Source organism: Leguminivora glycinivorella, chromosome 1, assembly GCF_023078275.1.
Source record: "Leguminivora glycinivorella isolate SPB_JAAS2020 chromosome 1, LegGlyc_1.1, whole genome shotgun sequence".
NCBI lineage: Eukaryota > Metazoa > Arthropoda > Insecta > Lepidoptera > Tortricidae > Leguminivora > Leguminivora glycinivorella.
Genome location: NC_062971.1, coordinates 12,211,549 through 12,227,986, shown reverse-complemented (window position 1 = coordinate 12,227,986; position 16,438 = coordinate 12,211,549). Strand labels below are relative to the sequence as shown.

At 35.7% G+C, this 16,438-nt stretch overlaps 1 protein-coding gene across 1 annotated transcript in view; it reads right to left on the bottom strand.

Moving 5' to 3' along the window:
* The window catches only part of LOC125241511, a 47,343-nt gene extending 33,608 nt beyond the window's left edge, over positions 1-13,735 (bottom strand). Inside the window, exon 1 of the mRNA XM_048150068.1 lies at positions 13,441-13,735. The gene's annotated coding sequence lies outside the window, so the exon portion shown is untranslated. The remainder of the gene's footprint in view (positions 1-13,440) is intronic.
* Positions 13,736-16,438: the final 2,703 nt, after the last annotated feature.

Below are 16,438 nucleotides of genomic sequence, written 5' to 3'. Positions count from 1 at the left end.
AGTTAATAAGAACATGCTTGCAATTACAAACTAATGATATTATTCCTCTGTTAATTGCTCTATTCACATTACAAGGGATGAAAGAACATGCTTAATAATTATCTTACAATTACAAGGGTAATTATTAATAATTATCGTAAGTTTGATGACAAGGAATGGCAGACAGGCTGGCTGGTCTTTCTAATGAACGATGAGTTCGGCTTCTTAAAGGATTCTTGTAATACAACACTGGCATTAAAAAACTCCAAAGCATGTAGGTACTTATATGGAATTGTACACCTTTATTTATTTAAGTTAAAGTACCTATGTACTTATATATTTTTAACAGATAGGTACCTACAACAATTTAGTTTTGTAGTTTAAGCACCGGAAACATGCATTGCTTTGTTTTGTTTGTCAAAAAAAGGACGTCTTCAAAAAGCATTAGGTATCGTGGCACAGCTAACATTAAATTAGACGGGTGCGTATCGATCAATATAACTTTTTTTGATATATTTTTAGTCGTTATAAAATCATGAACCTATGATATAATTAAATCAATTATCAACAAATAATGTTTACTAACAAGTTGTATAATTCTTATTTAATATAATGATAATTTTTCGAATAACATTTATTATATACTTTTTAAAATGGATAATAAATAAATTTATAACACAAATTCTTTCTTTAGAAGCGATTATTTAGAAAATATAATATTAGATCCATCATTTCAAAAAGTAGATTAGTAAACCCTTATTCAGCAGAAAAATAGGTTAGGTTAGGTTAGAATTAAAATATAGCTACAGAAAAGTAAGGTTAGAACTGTGATCCCTTAAAAAAGAATAAAATTAATTCATTTTATACTTTTGCAGTTTATTTACTAATCGTGATTGAATAGATATTGGTACCAAAAGTTATTATAAATAATTACTGAGATTATACGGAACGGATACGGATGACGGACGGACAAAATGAAAGGAGACGGACGTGGTTATACAAATGTTAATTACAAATGAGTGATTATATCCAAATATAGACGAAATATAAGGGTTATCAAACGTTATTATACCAAAAAAAGTTATACAAAAAGCATTAGGTATCGTGGCACAGCTAACATTAAATTAGACACATGCATAGCAACACTATAAATTACTACCTACATAGATATATGTAGTACTAGCTTTTGCCCGCGGCTTCGCTCTCGTTAGAAAGAGACAAAAAGTAGCCTATGGTACTCTTCATCCCTTCAAGTATCTCCACTTAAAAAATCACGACAAATCGTTGCTCCGTTTTGCCGTGAAAGACGGAGAAACAAACAGACATGCACACTTTCCCATTTATAATATTAGTATGGGTTTTATGCTCTAAGAATTACTATTTGTTTTCCAAAAGATCACTACAGCTATTCAGTGAGGTAATAATTTGAGATTTCGTTATCTATTTGTTGTCATCTATTCGTTATCAATTTATGGGTTGATTGAAAACGAAATCCTGACATCGTATTGAAAGGTTGCGCCCATCATCCACATCATAATTGAACCTATATCCCTCAGCCGACTTCTACAACCCCCACGGGAGGAAAAAAGGTGATGAAATCCTTAACCCATCACCGGACGTATAGGTAACTGTAATTTTAGATATTATGGAATTTTCATGGGCGCATGAAGCGCTGGTGGCCTAGCGGTAAAAGCGTGCTACTTTCGATCCGGAGGTCGCGGGTTCGAACCCCGGCTCGTACCAATGAGTTTTTCGGAACTTATGTGCGAAATGTCATTTGATATTTGCCAGTCGCTTTTCGGTGAAGGAAAACATTGTGAGGAAACCGGACTAAGTAATCCCAATAAGGCCTAGTTACCCTCCGGGTTGGAAGGTCAGATGGCAGTCGCTTTCGTAAAACTAGTGCCTACGCCAAATCTTGGGATTAGTTGTCAAAGCGGACCCCAGCTCCCATGAGCCGTGGCAAATGCCGGGATAACGCAAGGAGGATGAGTATGGATGTTAGGTAAGTACCATACTTACTTACAGCGTATTTATTGTCTACTGTACCTAAGCCCTATTTGATATCTGGTTCAAGGACACATCTAGCGCGCTAGATCTTCTTATCAGTGAATTACTAGTTGAGCTGAAACATCTTATTTATGCGGTAGTGCGAGTGGCAGATATGGCGTTTTTAATAATGCATTGTTGTGTTCAGTGTCAACAAACACATTCCTTACAGGAAATGTAGACATTACGGATTCTTCAACGGGGAACGTAAGCGAGATAAGACTGAAACAATTAATGAAGGTTATTTTTCTTTGCAATTTATTTTTATTTTTGCATTTTATTCAGCGAAGTTTGTTCCAACTAAACGAGACCTCATAGTTTCCTGACTCGAAGTTTCCTGACTTGTTTCTTCAAAAACTCATGCCTAGTTGTACCAAACGGTAAAATAATATGTATTGCAATTTTATATTATAGGTATATTTTAAAAGTACTATTGCGGAGATAAGATATTTCTTACAATTACAACGCCAAACTCGTCAACCGGCTGAAGAGTGAAGACATAACTACTGCGTTCTTTAAGCATTTTTTTTATTTATTGTAAAAGTAACTTGATAAATGAAGTTGTGAACAACCAGCGGATGTCTAGACGAAAACAATCACACATTGTTAAATTATTATCGCGCACGGATGCTCACGAGTTGGTAAACAAACAGCATTCTTCGCGCGGGAAATGTTGACATTGCACATTATTTACTAAGTAGGTCATTTTCTGATAACATTTTAATTACGAATAAGAACCAAATTTCAACCCAAATATTGTAAGTTAATTAGGACAGGTCAAGATTTTATTTCTGAATATCTGTGAGCTATTAAACTCGTGAAAATAAATTAAAACATAACAAATGGAAAAATATAGCTTTTTAGATAAAATATACCTGTAGAAGAGGAGTTCTCTTATATAAATGTTTTGTCCAAACTGAATTCGAGACCTAATCTAACGCTAGTGTTCGGTCAATTAATAATAGTTATATAAATGTTATAATTGTACAGAGCCTTTCTTTATTCAAATATAGTCATAATAGGCTAGTGTCATAATAGGCTAGTTTCCTACTAGTCAAATTAGCTTCTTTTTAATAACTGTCAAAACGATTTGCTAATATGAAATTACTATGCAATACTGAGGAGTGACGTCACAGTCAATTCATTTAGGTACCTACTTTTAAAGTGCCTAAAAGTATCTTTCTCTTTGACTTATTAAGTATAAATTATGTTGAAACATAACTACTATCCATATTTTTCTTCTAATTATGTGGTGCTTTATTTCCTGCATTTTAATTTAAGTATAGGAAACTAGCCTATAGATTATGGATTAAATATAAGATATCAACGGATTTTATATTTGCCAAAAGGTTCTGAATATTTAACGCTATATTTGAACTGTAGGCAAAATAAAGTTTGTTTTATCTCTATAAGGAGTTATTGACTCGTCAAGCCCGCCCACAGACTTAAAAAAATACGTGCAAAATAAATGTTTGCGAATTATATTTGCCTTAGCCCATACAGGCATGCAGAATTTCACACGACCATAAAGCCGGCTTTAGTGCTGTGGTAATTAATAACACCCTGTATGAACATGTCATGCTCGCTTAAAAGTCTTTGCTTACGGTGGCGTGTTGATCGGGTCGCCACCTTCCCGAATGGAGGTTGAGGGAGGCGATGGCTGAGATACGCGTCATACTCGTGAACGGGTGCTGTTTGTGGAGACTGGTCTGTTCAAGCTTACCTGGGCCACATGTTTTGTTAGATTATTTAACTTTACTTTTGAGCGGATTGCGAGACACTACATTCGGTTCTTGTAAGAATTAAACTTAAGTAAGTAATGTCTTAAGGATGACACTAGAGACCATCACGTTGTCGTTTAATTTAGTTAATTTTAGCTTTTGGACACTTAGAGACTTTATACATCTCTGAGATTTTGATTATATTTTATTTTAAAATAGACTCCTCCTTACTTTAATGACCTTGTTGTCGTTTGATTAAGTTAATGTTAGTTTTTTGGACACTTAGAGACCTTATACATCTCTGAGATTTTGATTATATTTTTAAACTTAATTTGTAACCTTGATTGGCCCTTATTTGTAAACTTGATTTGTTCTTTAATGATTGACAACTAGAGACTTGTACATCTCTTGAATGTGTAATTTAGCTGTTCATTTTCTGTATTTTTTTTTTTTTTTGTATTATTTGACAAAGGTTTTTACTTTTAAATATTTTAATTTTATAAAATTTGACTCTTGGAGACGCTATACATCTCCATGGATTATTTGATTAAGTATAATATTTTTACTTGTAATATTCAGTCTTTTACAACTATTGAAGTATTATAGATTTCTTTTATCTTTGTATCTGTTTGCACTTTCTTTATGTATTGATTATAGTTAGTAATAATATGACATTTAGAGACTTTATACATCTCTAATTCTATATCAGTGTATAGCTACTTTGCTTATGATTAATATTTTTAGTTAATATTACTATTAATTTCATTTGTTTGACTTTAATGAATACTCTGTAATGTTGACATGTAAAAGTGCCCCCGTGGCCTATTTGCTGAATAAATGATTTTGTATTTGTATATGAACATGTACGGTACTTACTATGTGTCAACAAATGGGACTGTAGGCAATATAGGGTCAATCTATCTGGACTTTGGCACCTGTAGAACCTTTTCATGGTATACGCTAAAAATGTCTATGGGAAGTGGAAGACAGTATCAATACGACAGGGTTCTAGATTAATCTAGGATAGACCTAGAATTCAAATTGGTTGACCGTACAATACACACGCCTACACCACACCTCGGACACTGGCGATGAAACATATGAAAGAGGCGCGTTCCTAGCATACAGTCTAAGCTCGTGTTGGTGAACGCGTACTATGCTTGTATGAGTGAGATATGACAGGTCGACTGTTCGCGTTTTTGACAGGCGGTAACTGTCAGGTAACCGAGAGGGGGTGGGCGGCACTTTCAGCGGGGAGCGGCAGTGGCCATACTGTACGATAGTACTCTTTATTATACTGTGCCTACTCATTGATTGCTAGCCTTGCTAGGTAAATATGATGATAATCCAGTCCATTCCGATGTCTACCACACATCATCAAGTATAAGCTGCGTAATAGGCATTGCATTTTTAGGGTTATAAGGTTAGGAGGGATGAGCTGACATACATATTTCAGAATGTAGAACAAAAGGGAGGAAGACAGCATGTTGAAAATCTCGTCGCCAATCCATGATATTTACGAATACTATCTCATTCTTGACAGGGACCGACAAAGATTAGGCTGTACAATTCTGGGTACCTTTAGGAAGCTCCCGTAATACCTTATTTCTCTAACTAGGCACGCTACAAAAGTACAAAGAGATACAGATTTCACTAATTGGATTCAAATAGATCTAATACCTAATAATATTTTATTCATGTCGCACCTGAATTCTTAGTTTTTATCTCGCCAGTACCCCTATTCAAACGTACAATCGTTTCGTTCGACGCTCATGGTTTATCGTAGTTATCCTCTCTCTCTCTCTCACTCTCTCTCTCTCGCTTTTCCATATTGGTGTGACAGAGCCAGTTGCTTATCGTTTGCCACGGAGTGTCAACGTTTGTACTCTAGGCTACAGGCCCAGACACACATGAAAAAACCGTAACCATATATCTGCTGTGTCCCATCCATTCCGATCCATCAAAATGCAAGATGTTTATCTTAAATGATTGTAATAGCTTATAATTTATTCTGTAAGTTCGGCAAAAAAGCCCCCGACCCGCTACATGGAACTAATGACTGTTTTTGCGAACCGTACCTTGTCCACGAAAACTTCTAATCTACATACCTACATAACTGTTCGTAGAGTTATAAATAGTAGAACTGGCCAGGTTTAACTAAATATTTGACACATTTTAACTTTGGCAGCGTGACTGAAAAGTATTTCAGTTGCTGTCTGTATCTTTGCATTATCTTTGTCTAATATTTTCGCATTTATAGTGAGTGAAGAATGTTTCAATGATGTCCATGATGATGATTTTCATTACTAAAACGGTTTCTATTTGGCTCGTTCCCACATTCTACTCGGAGTACTCGGCAATCTAAACAAAATAATAACAGTCGTATAATTTGTACAAATATTATGAAAAAATATGTGAAGATCCAATAAAAAACCACTATGTACTCGTAGCTTGCTATAAGGAGACCTGCGATACATCATAGAACATTCTCTCCCTTACGGTGAGCGACAAAAAGCGTTTGACTAATAGACTCCGAGACTCCGACACATACATGAATGACTGTATATGTATGTGAGAGGGATGAGTGTTTGCGTTATGTGTTCCACCGCTGCATTTGTCTATTACTTGAGCCGCAATTGTTTAAGAATAATACGGATATGCCTCGTGTCAAATGTCAATCGATTCATTTCAAATTAATCATTTTATATCCGACTTTGAAAAAAGCTAAGGTTTTTTTTACTGTTTGTTTTAGTAGCTGTAAAATCCTATATAAACAAGTAACTGAACATTGGACTCGATAACGCATTAAACCGTTACGATGTCTTTAGATGAATGTTATCTTATCTCACGTAGGTATTTAATTACGTGCTTCGCTTTGCACTCGAGGTTATTTTGACGCATGCCATGCGTTTTACGCTTGAAGTAAGTCTATACTGTCTATAGGTATAAATATATTTTTTTATACCTACTACGTCGGTGGCAAACAAGCATACGGTCCGCCTGATAGAAAGCGGTCACTGTAACCTGTGGACGCCTGCAACTCAAGAAGTGTCACATGCGCGTTGCCAAGTGCCAACCCATTAGAAACTTGTACACTCCCTCTTGCTGTGTTAAGTACACAGCAAAAAGGAGTGTACAAGTTCCAAGGAGGGTTCAGGTTTCCGACGACTCAAAGGACAAGAGTCAATAAATGAAGTTATTACTTTATTATAATTATTATATTCATAAAAAAAAGCAAACAGAAAACAAATAAAGCTTTAAAATTCTGTTTCTAACTCCTAAGATATTTTGGGTTATATGTAAATATAAACCTTCCACTTGGAGACTACTTTGCGTAGGTACCCATGCTTTTTCGAAACTAATTTGCATTGCTATGCAACTACTGTACCTATAAGTATATTCTGGAAATAGACTTGGATAAAAATTAAGACAATAAATCAAATCGTAACACCTGGAGAAAAAAAATCTAACTAAAATATTAAATTTTAAAAAGTTTTTGTCGTGTCTGCGTCTTCCCAACTCTGCACGTAAATTAATCAAACGTTGTTGTCGATATGCGATTATTGACAGTAATTATTTTGACAGTTCTGAGATAGTATTCCGATGGCTCAGGAGTCGGAGAACTGCTCAAATTACGTTCACGTTGGTTAAGTTGACGAATTATAAGTGAGTTAAGTGAGCAGGATCGGGGACCGATTTTAGAATTTCGAATCCACGAATTCGCCGTTCGAAAGTGCGTGGTTTTCGACGGAAAGCTATTTTTGAAAAAGGACTAGAGTAATTTTAAATCTAGTGGTAATGACCACTCGTTTTCGATTCTGTTAGTAAAATCTAAATCGCTAGTCATGGGAGATATTATTGAACCAAATTTACGAAATCGAATGGTCGACATTCAAAAATCGGCTGCCTGGTTCGAGAGATAGGCTCGCTTCACACTTCTTGTCTTACGTGGAGATCGAGAGATTCGAGAAATGTATGATGTGACACGACACGAGTCTCTCGCGTTAAAGAGCAGAAATAATATGAATGACAATTGTAACCTACCTACCTAAGAAAACTGGCAGCAACTAGGTACAATTCTTGTAAAAGGAACAGTAGCAATAATATTATTTATGCGCAAAGTTGTAAAGATGAGTTTTTAAAATTTACTCCGACAGATATCTGTAACATGATACCACTGAGATCATTCCATGCAAAAAGTTAACTGATTTATTGCAGTAATAAAGACATAAACTTAGTATTTAATGGGAGGAAGTGATAGTAGATTTTTTTGGTGTTATAAATTAATATAATTTTGCTCTGTCATGTTATATTTTATATTGATTATACCATAATGTATCTTTCATACTTCACACGTAACATTTAGATTGAATAATAATCAAAGTACCTAAACCCAAATAAAATTCATATTGAATTCCGACGCATATGAATGAAGATTTAAGAAAAGAAACCTAATGTTATAAACTTTAGCCAATTGTTTAGGTTCTTCTGAATTTTGAATGTACATTTCTTTAATCGTAAAAATATAAGAATAGGTACGGGAAGGTTGCTATCATTGGACCACTTAACTTCGCTCCTAATTCATAGATTTTATGTCAAAAAATAAAAGGTGTTTGAGAACTTTTAATTCTTGACATCTATTTATGAATTACCTTATTCACGATAAAAAAAAAAAGTATAATAAATGTAGAGAAAAATCGTGAAAAGGTTTTCATAAGCTGTTGCCTTCTTTGGACCAGAGTCGTCTTCATTGGACCACAAAGTCGCCATCAATGGACTTAGGAAATTTAGACCAATGGTCCAATAAAGGAAACTTATGGAAATCGACACAAAATATAAATCTTTAATGAAATATTTTTTATATAAATTTTATAATTACAAAAATATATCTTTTATTTTTATATGTACTAGTTTTTCTTACATATTGTCTATTAGCGCACGGGTGAAGTATTAATAATTGTAAAAAAAAAGTTGCCATGATTGGACCGGTCCGATGATAGAACCCACAGGTGGTCCATTGATAGCAACTAGGTATCATATCACAAATAAAAATATTTATAAATAGAGAAAACAAATGGCTGGAAACTGTTGTTTTAAATTTGCTCATTAATAAATTTTTAAGCATTATACGTCATCACACAAATTCAATTGCAAATGCATTTAATACTTTCATGATTTTATATTTTCGCGTAATTTAACTTCAACGGCGCTCGAAACACACTTGGACGCGTCACTTTTTTCCGGGAAGCGAGGCGCGACTGAGGTTACGGGGTGGCCCAAGGTGAGGCCTAAGGTCACCTTGAACCTTACTGGATTCCGTCTAGCACGATTAGATTTTGAAATATTTAAGTGGTCCAATCAAGGCGCTGCGCGCTAGTCCAATGATCGCAACCTTCCCCTAAGAGCGTTTTCACATTATTCGATCGATCGGTCCTACATCCGATATCAGATCGGGTAAAAATGCTCTTTTAAGTCACGCTTACGTATCCTTATTGGTTACAAATCATCATAAGCATATTAAACTTAATTATCTGCGGGAATATCCCCTTCATGTTGTCGGCAAAAAAAACGCGTACCTTATGATATCGATCATCCCTGCATTAAATCAATAATCCAGAGTGGGTTTAAAAAACGTGCGCATCTCAACCAAAAGGGTACTTATTGTATGTTGTCAATAAGGGGTTATTCCTATATAAGCGTCTATATCAAATCGATCTTATCGACAACCGACAATATGGTACCTTTTGATTGAAAGCGTCACAAATGTTTAACCATCTGTAAGTGGTCTGGGATGATATAAATCTTTCATGAATTTATTTATAAGCTCGATATTATGTGCATCGTAAATCGTTTAGAGTTTTGTTTTCAAGAAAAACGAATTTATGACCGGGTGATCGTTTTAGCATAGTCAATAAATACTTATAAAATATGTAAAAAATACCTACATTCAAGTTAACTATGCCGCCTACATTCAAGTTAAGTGCTCCAACTTTCCTGTCAATCCTAACATTGCCTGGCTCGAAAATAGTAGTTCTCTACGAAAAAGGTGTCTAATTCAAATTCTTGGGAGATAGGATATTAGTGATCGCCATCGCCACTATCATTTGCTATTCGGTAAAGATTTTCCCGTCACTATTTTCGAACCAGACAATGTTCCGGCAGCCATCTTTTTTATTTAGCTGATTTTGTGTTTGTGCCTTAAGCAGTGTCTAAAAATTCTAATTACAAAATAAGTTATGCATTGTGCAAATTATAATATTGATAAACTTTCTTGAAGGCCGTAACGCCTTATATTTTTGGTTTTGGAATTTTTGACGAAAGAATTGCCAGAATTGCCTAGCGTTACCTAGTTGTCTCTTTGGGTGGATGACATCCGAAAAATCGCTGCCTTCTGGGTGAGACTAGCCAAGATGCCTAGCCTAAGTGACACTCATCCGCTCTAACCGTCATCCGTAGGTATTGGTGCGATGCGACAGAGCCAGTTGCGTTTCGTTCGCTAAGAAGCGTGACCGATTGTCACATCTTTTGGGCCGGCAGGACCGGCGGCGCGGCGTACACGAAAAGATGATACTGATTATATTAGACACATTCAGAAATGAGCATTTCTTTTTTTTACCAATAAAAACATTTTGATTGTTTTAGGGAATTTTAGGTCAATTGTACTCAGAATCACGAGTACTTTCAATCTCACTGGGAGACAAAAAGTGTCCCAGAATTTCCATACATTTTTGTTACTTTCCTCTTTTGTTACCCCATACAACATATACGGAAATTGGTAACAAAATAAGAAAACATCGTATGGGACAAATTTTTTAACTACTAGGATTGAAAAAGCTAGTAATTCTAAGTAGAAATAGCATTTTTTTTTTCAAAAATATCACACTTCATAAAAGTGGCAAAAAAAAAAGAAATGCTCAAATATGCTGTAATATCAAATGATAATGTAGGTACCTAACGTATACTGTTGCAGATTGTAAAACAGTAAAATGATCACGGCTAGAATATAATTCCTAGAACATAGTTTACTTCTCGCAATGCCACATTTCTAGAAAGTAAAGATTAGATAGTACATATCTCATTGCATAGAGTAACAAAATGTCAACTAGTGAACAAATCTTTATTTCAGAAACTATTATTTCAGTTTATAAATTAAGGGGAAAAACATAACATTGACTGTTATGTTTTTCCCATCGCCTTACCTGTCTCCGGAAACTTTATCTCTTTCAACGTCGCAATATGACCCTGCTTTCCTAGAAATTTCTAAAAATGTAAGAGCGATTTTAATTTTAAACTAATTAAGGCAAAAGTTTTGAACAAAGAACCAGTTTTGGTCCTAGAATAGTTCAACTTTGATGCTAAATATCACAGAATCAATGAGCTGTGAAGTAATTATGGGATACTAGTTTGCTTAGAGATGATGCTGTTAATATGATAGGCTTTAGAAACTATCATAATATTCATAATACCAATGGATTCAAATCGAAGCTCATCGGAGTAGAGAATCCCCTTAAGAAATGTCGATAATATATCGTTGAAAAAATACAAATGTTTGCAAACAACGGTGTCTCTATATATTTGTAACTGTAATCATTCCATGTCAGAAGGAAGTAATGAAATGTACAATGGAGGTCAAACAGAAATGAAAGCGCGAGCGTAGCAAGCGCGAAATTTTTTTTCATTATAAAAACGCCGCCCCTGACCGTTTGATCCTAGTATAAATTCGCCACTGGCAAGGACCCCAAAAATACAGTACTTTTGCGTACTATATATCTTTCATATAGAATATAGTACGCTGGGCCAAAATATAGTACAGTACTATATTATATAGTACGGTTGGCAACCCTAAATGTCACAGTGACGTTATAAATCTGATTGTAAGAAATCTCTTACAGCAGTAAGAGTATGTCATTTTGACATGGTTGTAGAGTAGCCTAGGGTTTCAATTGGTTGACTGTAGGTACCTATGGTTTTTTCTTCGACCTCATCTGTCTATACATATGTTACATATCCTTGCTCGTACTCAGGGACCCAAAGAGTTTCTTGGTTTCGAAAGTAACGCACGCCACTTTTCTTAATCCAGTACGTATTTTATTTGTACGTATTTTTATTTATCAAGCTCAAGTTACAATAGTTATTACAATATTTTTTTTTCTATCAATAAAGGTTACCTTATAACATTTCACAATTTTTTTGCTCGTTAAATTCTGCGACCATTTTATTTTGGTCTGCTGCTCTTCTCGGACTGTGTACTGTAGGAAAGTCGTTGCTTTTATTACTGGGTGCCGGACTAATGCTATCAGTGTCAGAACTGAATGTTAACGTTTTTAGTTTTGCTCCATCATTGTTTTCCTGATCCAGTGCTGCAAAATATCGGTCTGATGCTGCTCCGGATCCAAATCCACCTTAACGCTTTGAGCGTGTAATATTAATCTTCATCTTCCTCGGTTCCTCATCGCTGAGGGTCGCGACCACACGAGACAAGGTCATTATTTTGTGCACCAAAGCTGTCCATTCAGCACGGTCTTCTGCAGACCTAATAATAGGCGCCTGTGTTAATCCCTTTCAGGCCTTCTTAATACTGTCTGCTCAGCGGGTTGGAGGATGGCCACTCCCCCGTCCTCTAGTATATCCACCATGCCAACCGTAATGCGTTTTTCAAGGTTGTCCGGCTCCCGTCAGGCCACGAGTCCAAAGTAGATAAGGATTCACTGGAGACAAGCTAGGTAAGTTAAAGCTGTAATTCTTGAAACACTTGGGAGGCGCGATTGCCCTCGAACATTGTTCCATTTTTTTTATACTACATCGGTGGCAAACAAGCATACGGTCCGCCTGATGGAAAGCGGTCACCGTAACCTGTGGACGCCTGCAACTCAAAGAGTTTCACATGCGCGTTGCCACCCCATTAGAAACTTGTGCACTCCCTTTTGCTGTGTTAAGTATAAGTACTCACAAAGATTGGATTTCCCTGTTCTGTTCATAAGCCCACTTATTAAAGGTAAATACATCTTCCTACAGTGCAGTGACGGTGCACACAAGAAAACTTTATTAAGTAGGTAGTGTTCCATTTCAAGACTGGAAATTGGCCTGATTCGAAAAATACTTTAAAAATTAGCTCTTGATACGATTTGAATCGGATACAATGTCAAAAGTTAATTTCGGTAAGAAGTAGGAGGTACCCACCTAGGTGCTGTAAAGCAAGAGACTTTACATAAGATAAGACCACTGAGGCAACAAGAATCTTACATCGATCCTGCACAAAGAACGTTGTCTCACAACCAAATACCTAGTTGCAAAAATTATATTCGTTCATAAAATGTACCTAGGTAATGCTTGAGGCATTTGCTGAAATTGCAGATCCAGTTTTTTATCAAACTATATCAAATTGTTTATCTAAATTAACAACATAACAGTACTAACAGTAACAGTATCTACTACTGATAGCCAGATAAGAGAATGAAAGTGTGCAAAATCTTTCACTTCGGTGCCAGCCGAAGAAAACAACCATTTGCCATTGCAAAATCATTATTGTATAAAATTTATCCAGATCGTTACTTACGCTCTCTCCAGTGAGTGTTCTTTATAATATAATGCATATACATATATCACATACCGTAGCATAAAGTTTGTGTGCTTAAAGCACCTCTAACATTTGCAAGACAATAAAGAAAGCGTAAACGCTTAAAACACTTACCACTTTCATGACAAGACAAACGAAATGACAATGAACTTCACTTGCCGAACTAATTGGTACCGGATACCACACGATACCGGTACCGATACCAATTTCACTAACACAACACAAGATGCAAAAGTTGATGCAAAAACTGCACAAAAAAACACGGCTTCCTTTCCAGGGCTAGAGAGCACTTCGACGGTCCTTTTGACGTTTGAAACTGGCTAGATGAGAGCTATTTTCATAGATGTTAAAAAGTTTAAAAGAAGAAAAAGCTGCGTTTGAGTTTGCGTGAAACGACGGGACGTCGGCTGCGGCAGCGCTCGCGCAGGCCCATCTAAAACTGATCCAACCGGTGTGAAGTTGCGCGGGCGATCGTGACCGGCCGCGATCAAGCGAGATATCGTGGCTCACTTCGTGTTGGTTGTCTTTTTGCTCTGGAGTTGAAGGGGTTATACCCACCTACCCACGGATGTTGGAAATCCGATCCTAATATTACTAGGAATGATACTCGTAGGCGTAAAAATCTTACTTGATTCTAATAAGAACGTAACTTGCGGTCACCTCTTCCAGTTTGCGTCGCGTCAGTAGGTTATAAATGATAATAGGTAGATGTAATAAGTAGGCATTTAAGACATTATAAAGAATTACCTACCTAGGTGTCCTAGGTACACCAATATAATGTACTAGGTATATATTTATTCATGATACCTACACCTGTCTCCACCTTTATCTTCCAGCCAGCGAATATGCAGCGAATTTCCAAAAACAACATTAGCTTATAGGTATCCTATATTGTGGTTGGATATTTAAAATCCTTAATAAAAGAGTTTTTTTTTTTAAATATAAATTCACAACAGGCTGGATATCATATGAATTACCTAATTAATAAAAAAATAATCCTAAATACGTGTAGGTAATCCAAGTTTACAGATGGAGGTGTAAATTAAAGTGTCTATTATCTACATAAATATCGCCGTTCTAAAACAAATTACAATGATTGTTAGATATTTTAAAATTGTAAACGAGCAGGAAATTTCCCCTAACAGATTTTGCCAAACCCAAATCATGATTTATCAAATAGGTATAATTTTATTAAAGCAGTGAGACGAATTTGTCCCGGACAATATTATTCATTGGAAACTGTATCAATCAGTCATAAGCTCTTGTTACTCATTCTGAGACCGGTACAGTCACCATCAGATATAGCGGAGTCACTAGTGGTTAAAAATTTCGGAACACTCTAGCTTGGCAACAAAAGTGAGCTCAAATATTTCCGAGCACCGCTGCGATTTATCTGATGCGACTGTACAGGACCATTACCAACTTGGTAAGTAGTCCATTACAAAATAGACTAATGACAGTACCAAAAGGAAATATTAACTAAATCCTGATCTAACTACAAAGCAGTTTACGAAACGAGCCTGTCGTGAAATTGACGCATTCATCATCTGTGGCCACCAATCACCGTCACAATTTAATTAAGCCCGGGATACTAAATAACGCTCGCTTTAATAATAATATAGCTTTCGATATTTAACAAAGCATGATATATTTATTACAGTACTACATACCTACTACATTAGGTACTATTTAAAAGAGGTACTTATTCTATTCATTGTTGTTATTGTCCATGCCTACAATTTCGTTAATCTTCGTCTAAATAAGTGATGTGATATGTATTTTGAGTTTAGCTTAAGTTGCCAGTTATCGAGGTAATTATAATGACCTAATTCATTAATGTCAACCTATTAGTTTTACAGGATCATATTATATTGACTAATGGATATGTATTTTCCTACAACAAAGTCTTATAGGGTACCCTGACTAGCTGACCACAGAAGAGCTTGACGTTGTTGTGACATTGATATAATTCGCGTGCGTGACAGCTTAGTGCTTAGTTCCTTTCCTTACTCTCTATGTATTTCGCTTGAAATAACTAATTACTTGCGATTAGTGCATTCGAGATAATACATAATTATATTTGAAGTATAATTTATTTCAGATTTTGGCGAATCTGTCAGTATCAGACCCATGGAAGCCGTATTAAAAGCCCTACCCCCTGAGACAGTAGTGACTAGTGATATTATATTTTTAAGTATCATCATTTTCGATAAGTGCTTGATAATCTTTGCATTCGCGGTGAATGTTTGATAACACTGCAATATAACAATGTCAATATCTGATATCACGATTGTCCACGATAGCGGATAATCATGGAAAACTGGTAACGTCTCTAATATTTCCTACAAATTTCCTACTAAAAAATACAAGATTGAAGAAGTAGGGAAACTATAATACGAGGTTGCGATTATTTCGTTTTGATAACAATAGGTCTATGAACTAAGAAAATTGAGTTTTTCTGAACTTATGTGCGAAATGTCATTGGATATTTGCCAGTCGCTTTTCGGTAAAGGAAAACATCGTGAGGAAACCGGACTAATTCCAATAAGGCATAGTTACCCTTCGGGTTGGAAGGTCAGATGGCAGTCGCTTTCGTAAAAACTAGTGCCTTCGCCAACTCTTGGGATTAGTTGTCAAAGCGGACCCCCAGGCTCCCATGAGCCGTGGCAAATGCCGGGATAACGCAAGGAGGATGATGATACTTATTTCATTGAAGAATGGCAGAATCTCAATTTTTCCATTAACAAGTCAGATCCATATCAAATAATCTAAATCCGAATACGCTAGTAGGTAAGCGTCGTGGAGGTATACAGAGTGGGGCCTGTAACAAAGGCGAAGAATTGAACTCTAGGCTATTCTCCTTATACTGATCAACATTTGTTCGGCGACTTTTCAAAATAACTTGTATTTTGATTTTTATCACCCTTGAAAGTTTTTTCTAAGAGGTAATGTATTGCGAATTCTGTTAAGTCTAAAGTGTGACAGACAACGTCAATGACAACAATAATGGCGTACGTTGATTCTAATATTTATTTTGTATGAAAAATTAAAAATTTAAAGACTTCATAATTTTTAAAAGTCACTGAACAAATGAAATAAAACTAATGAATCA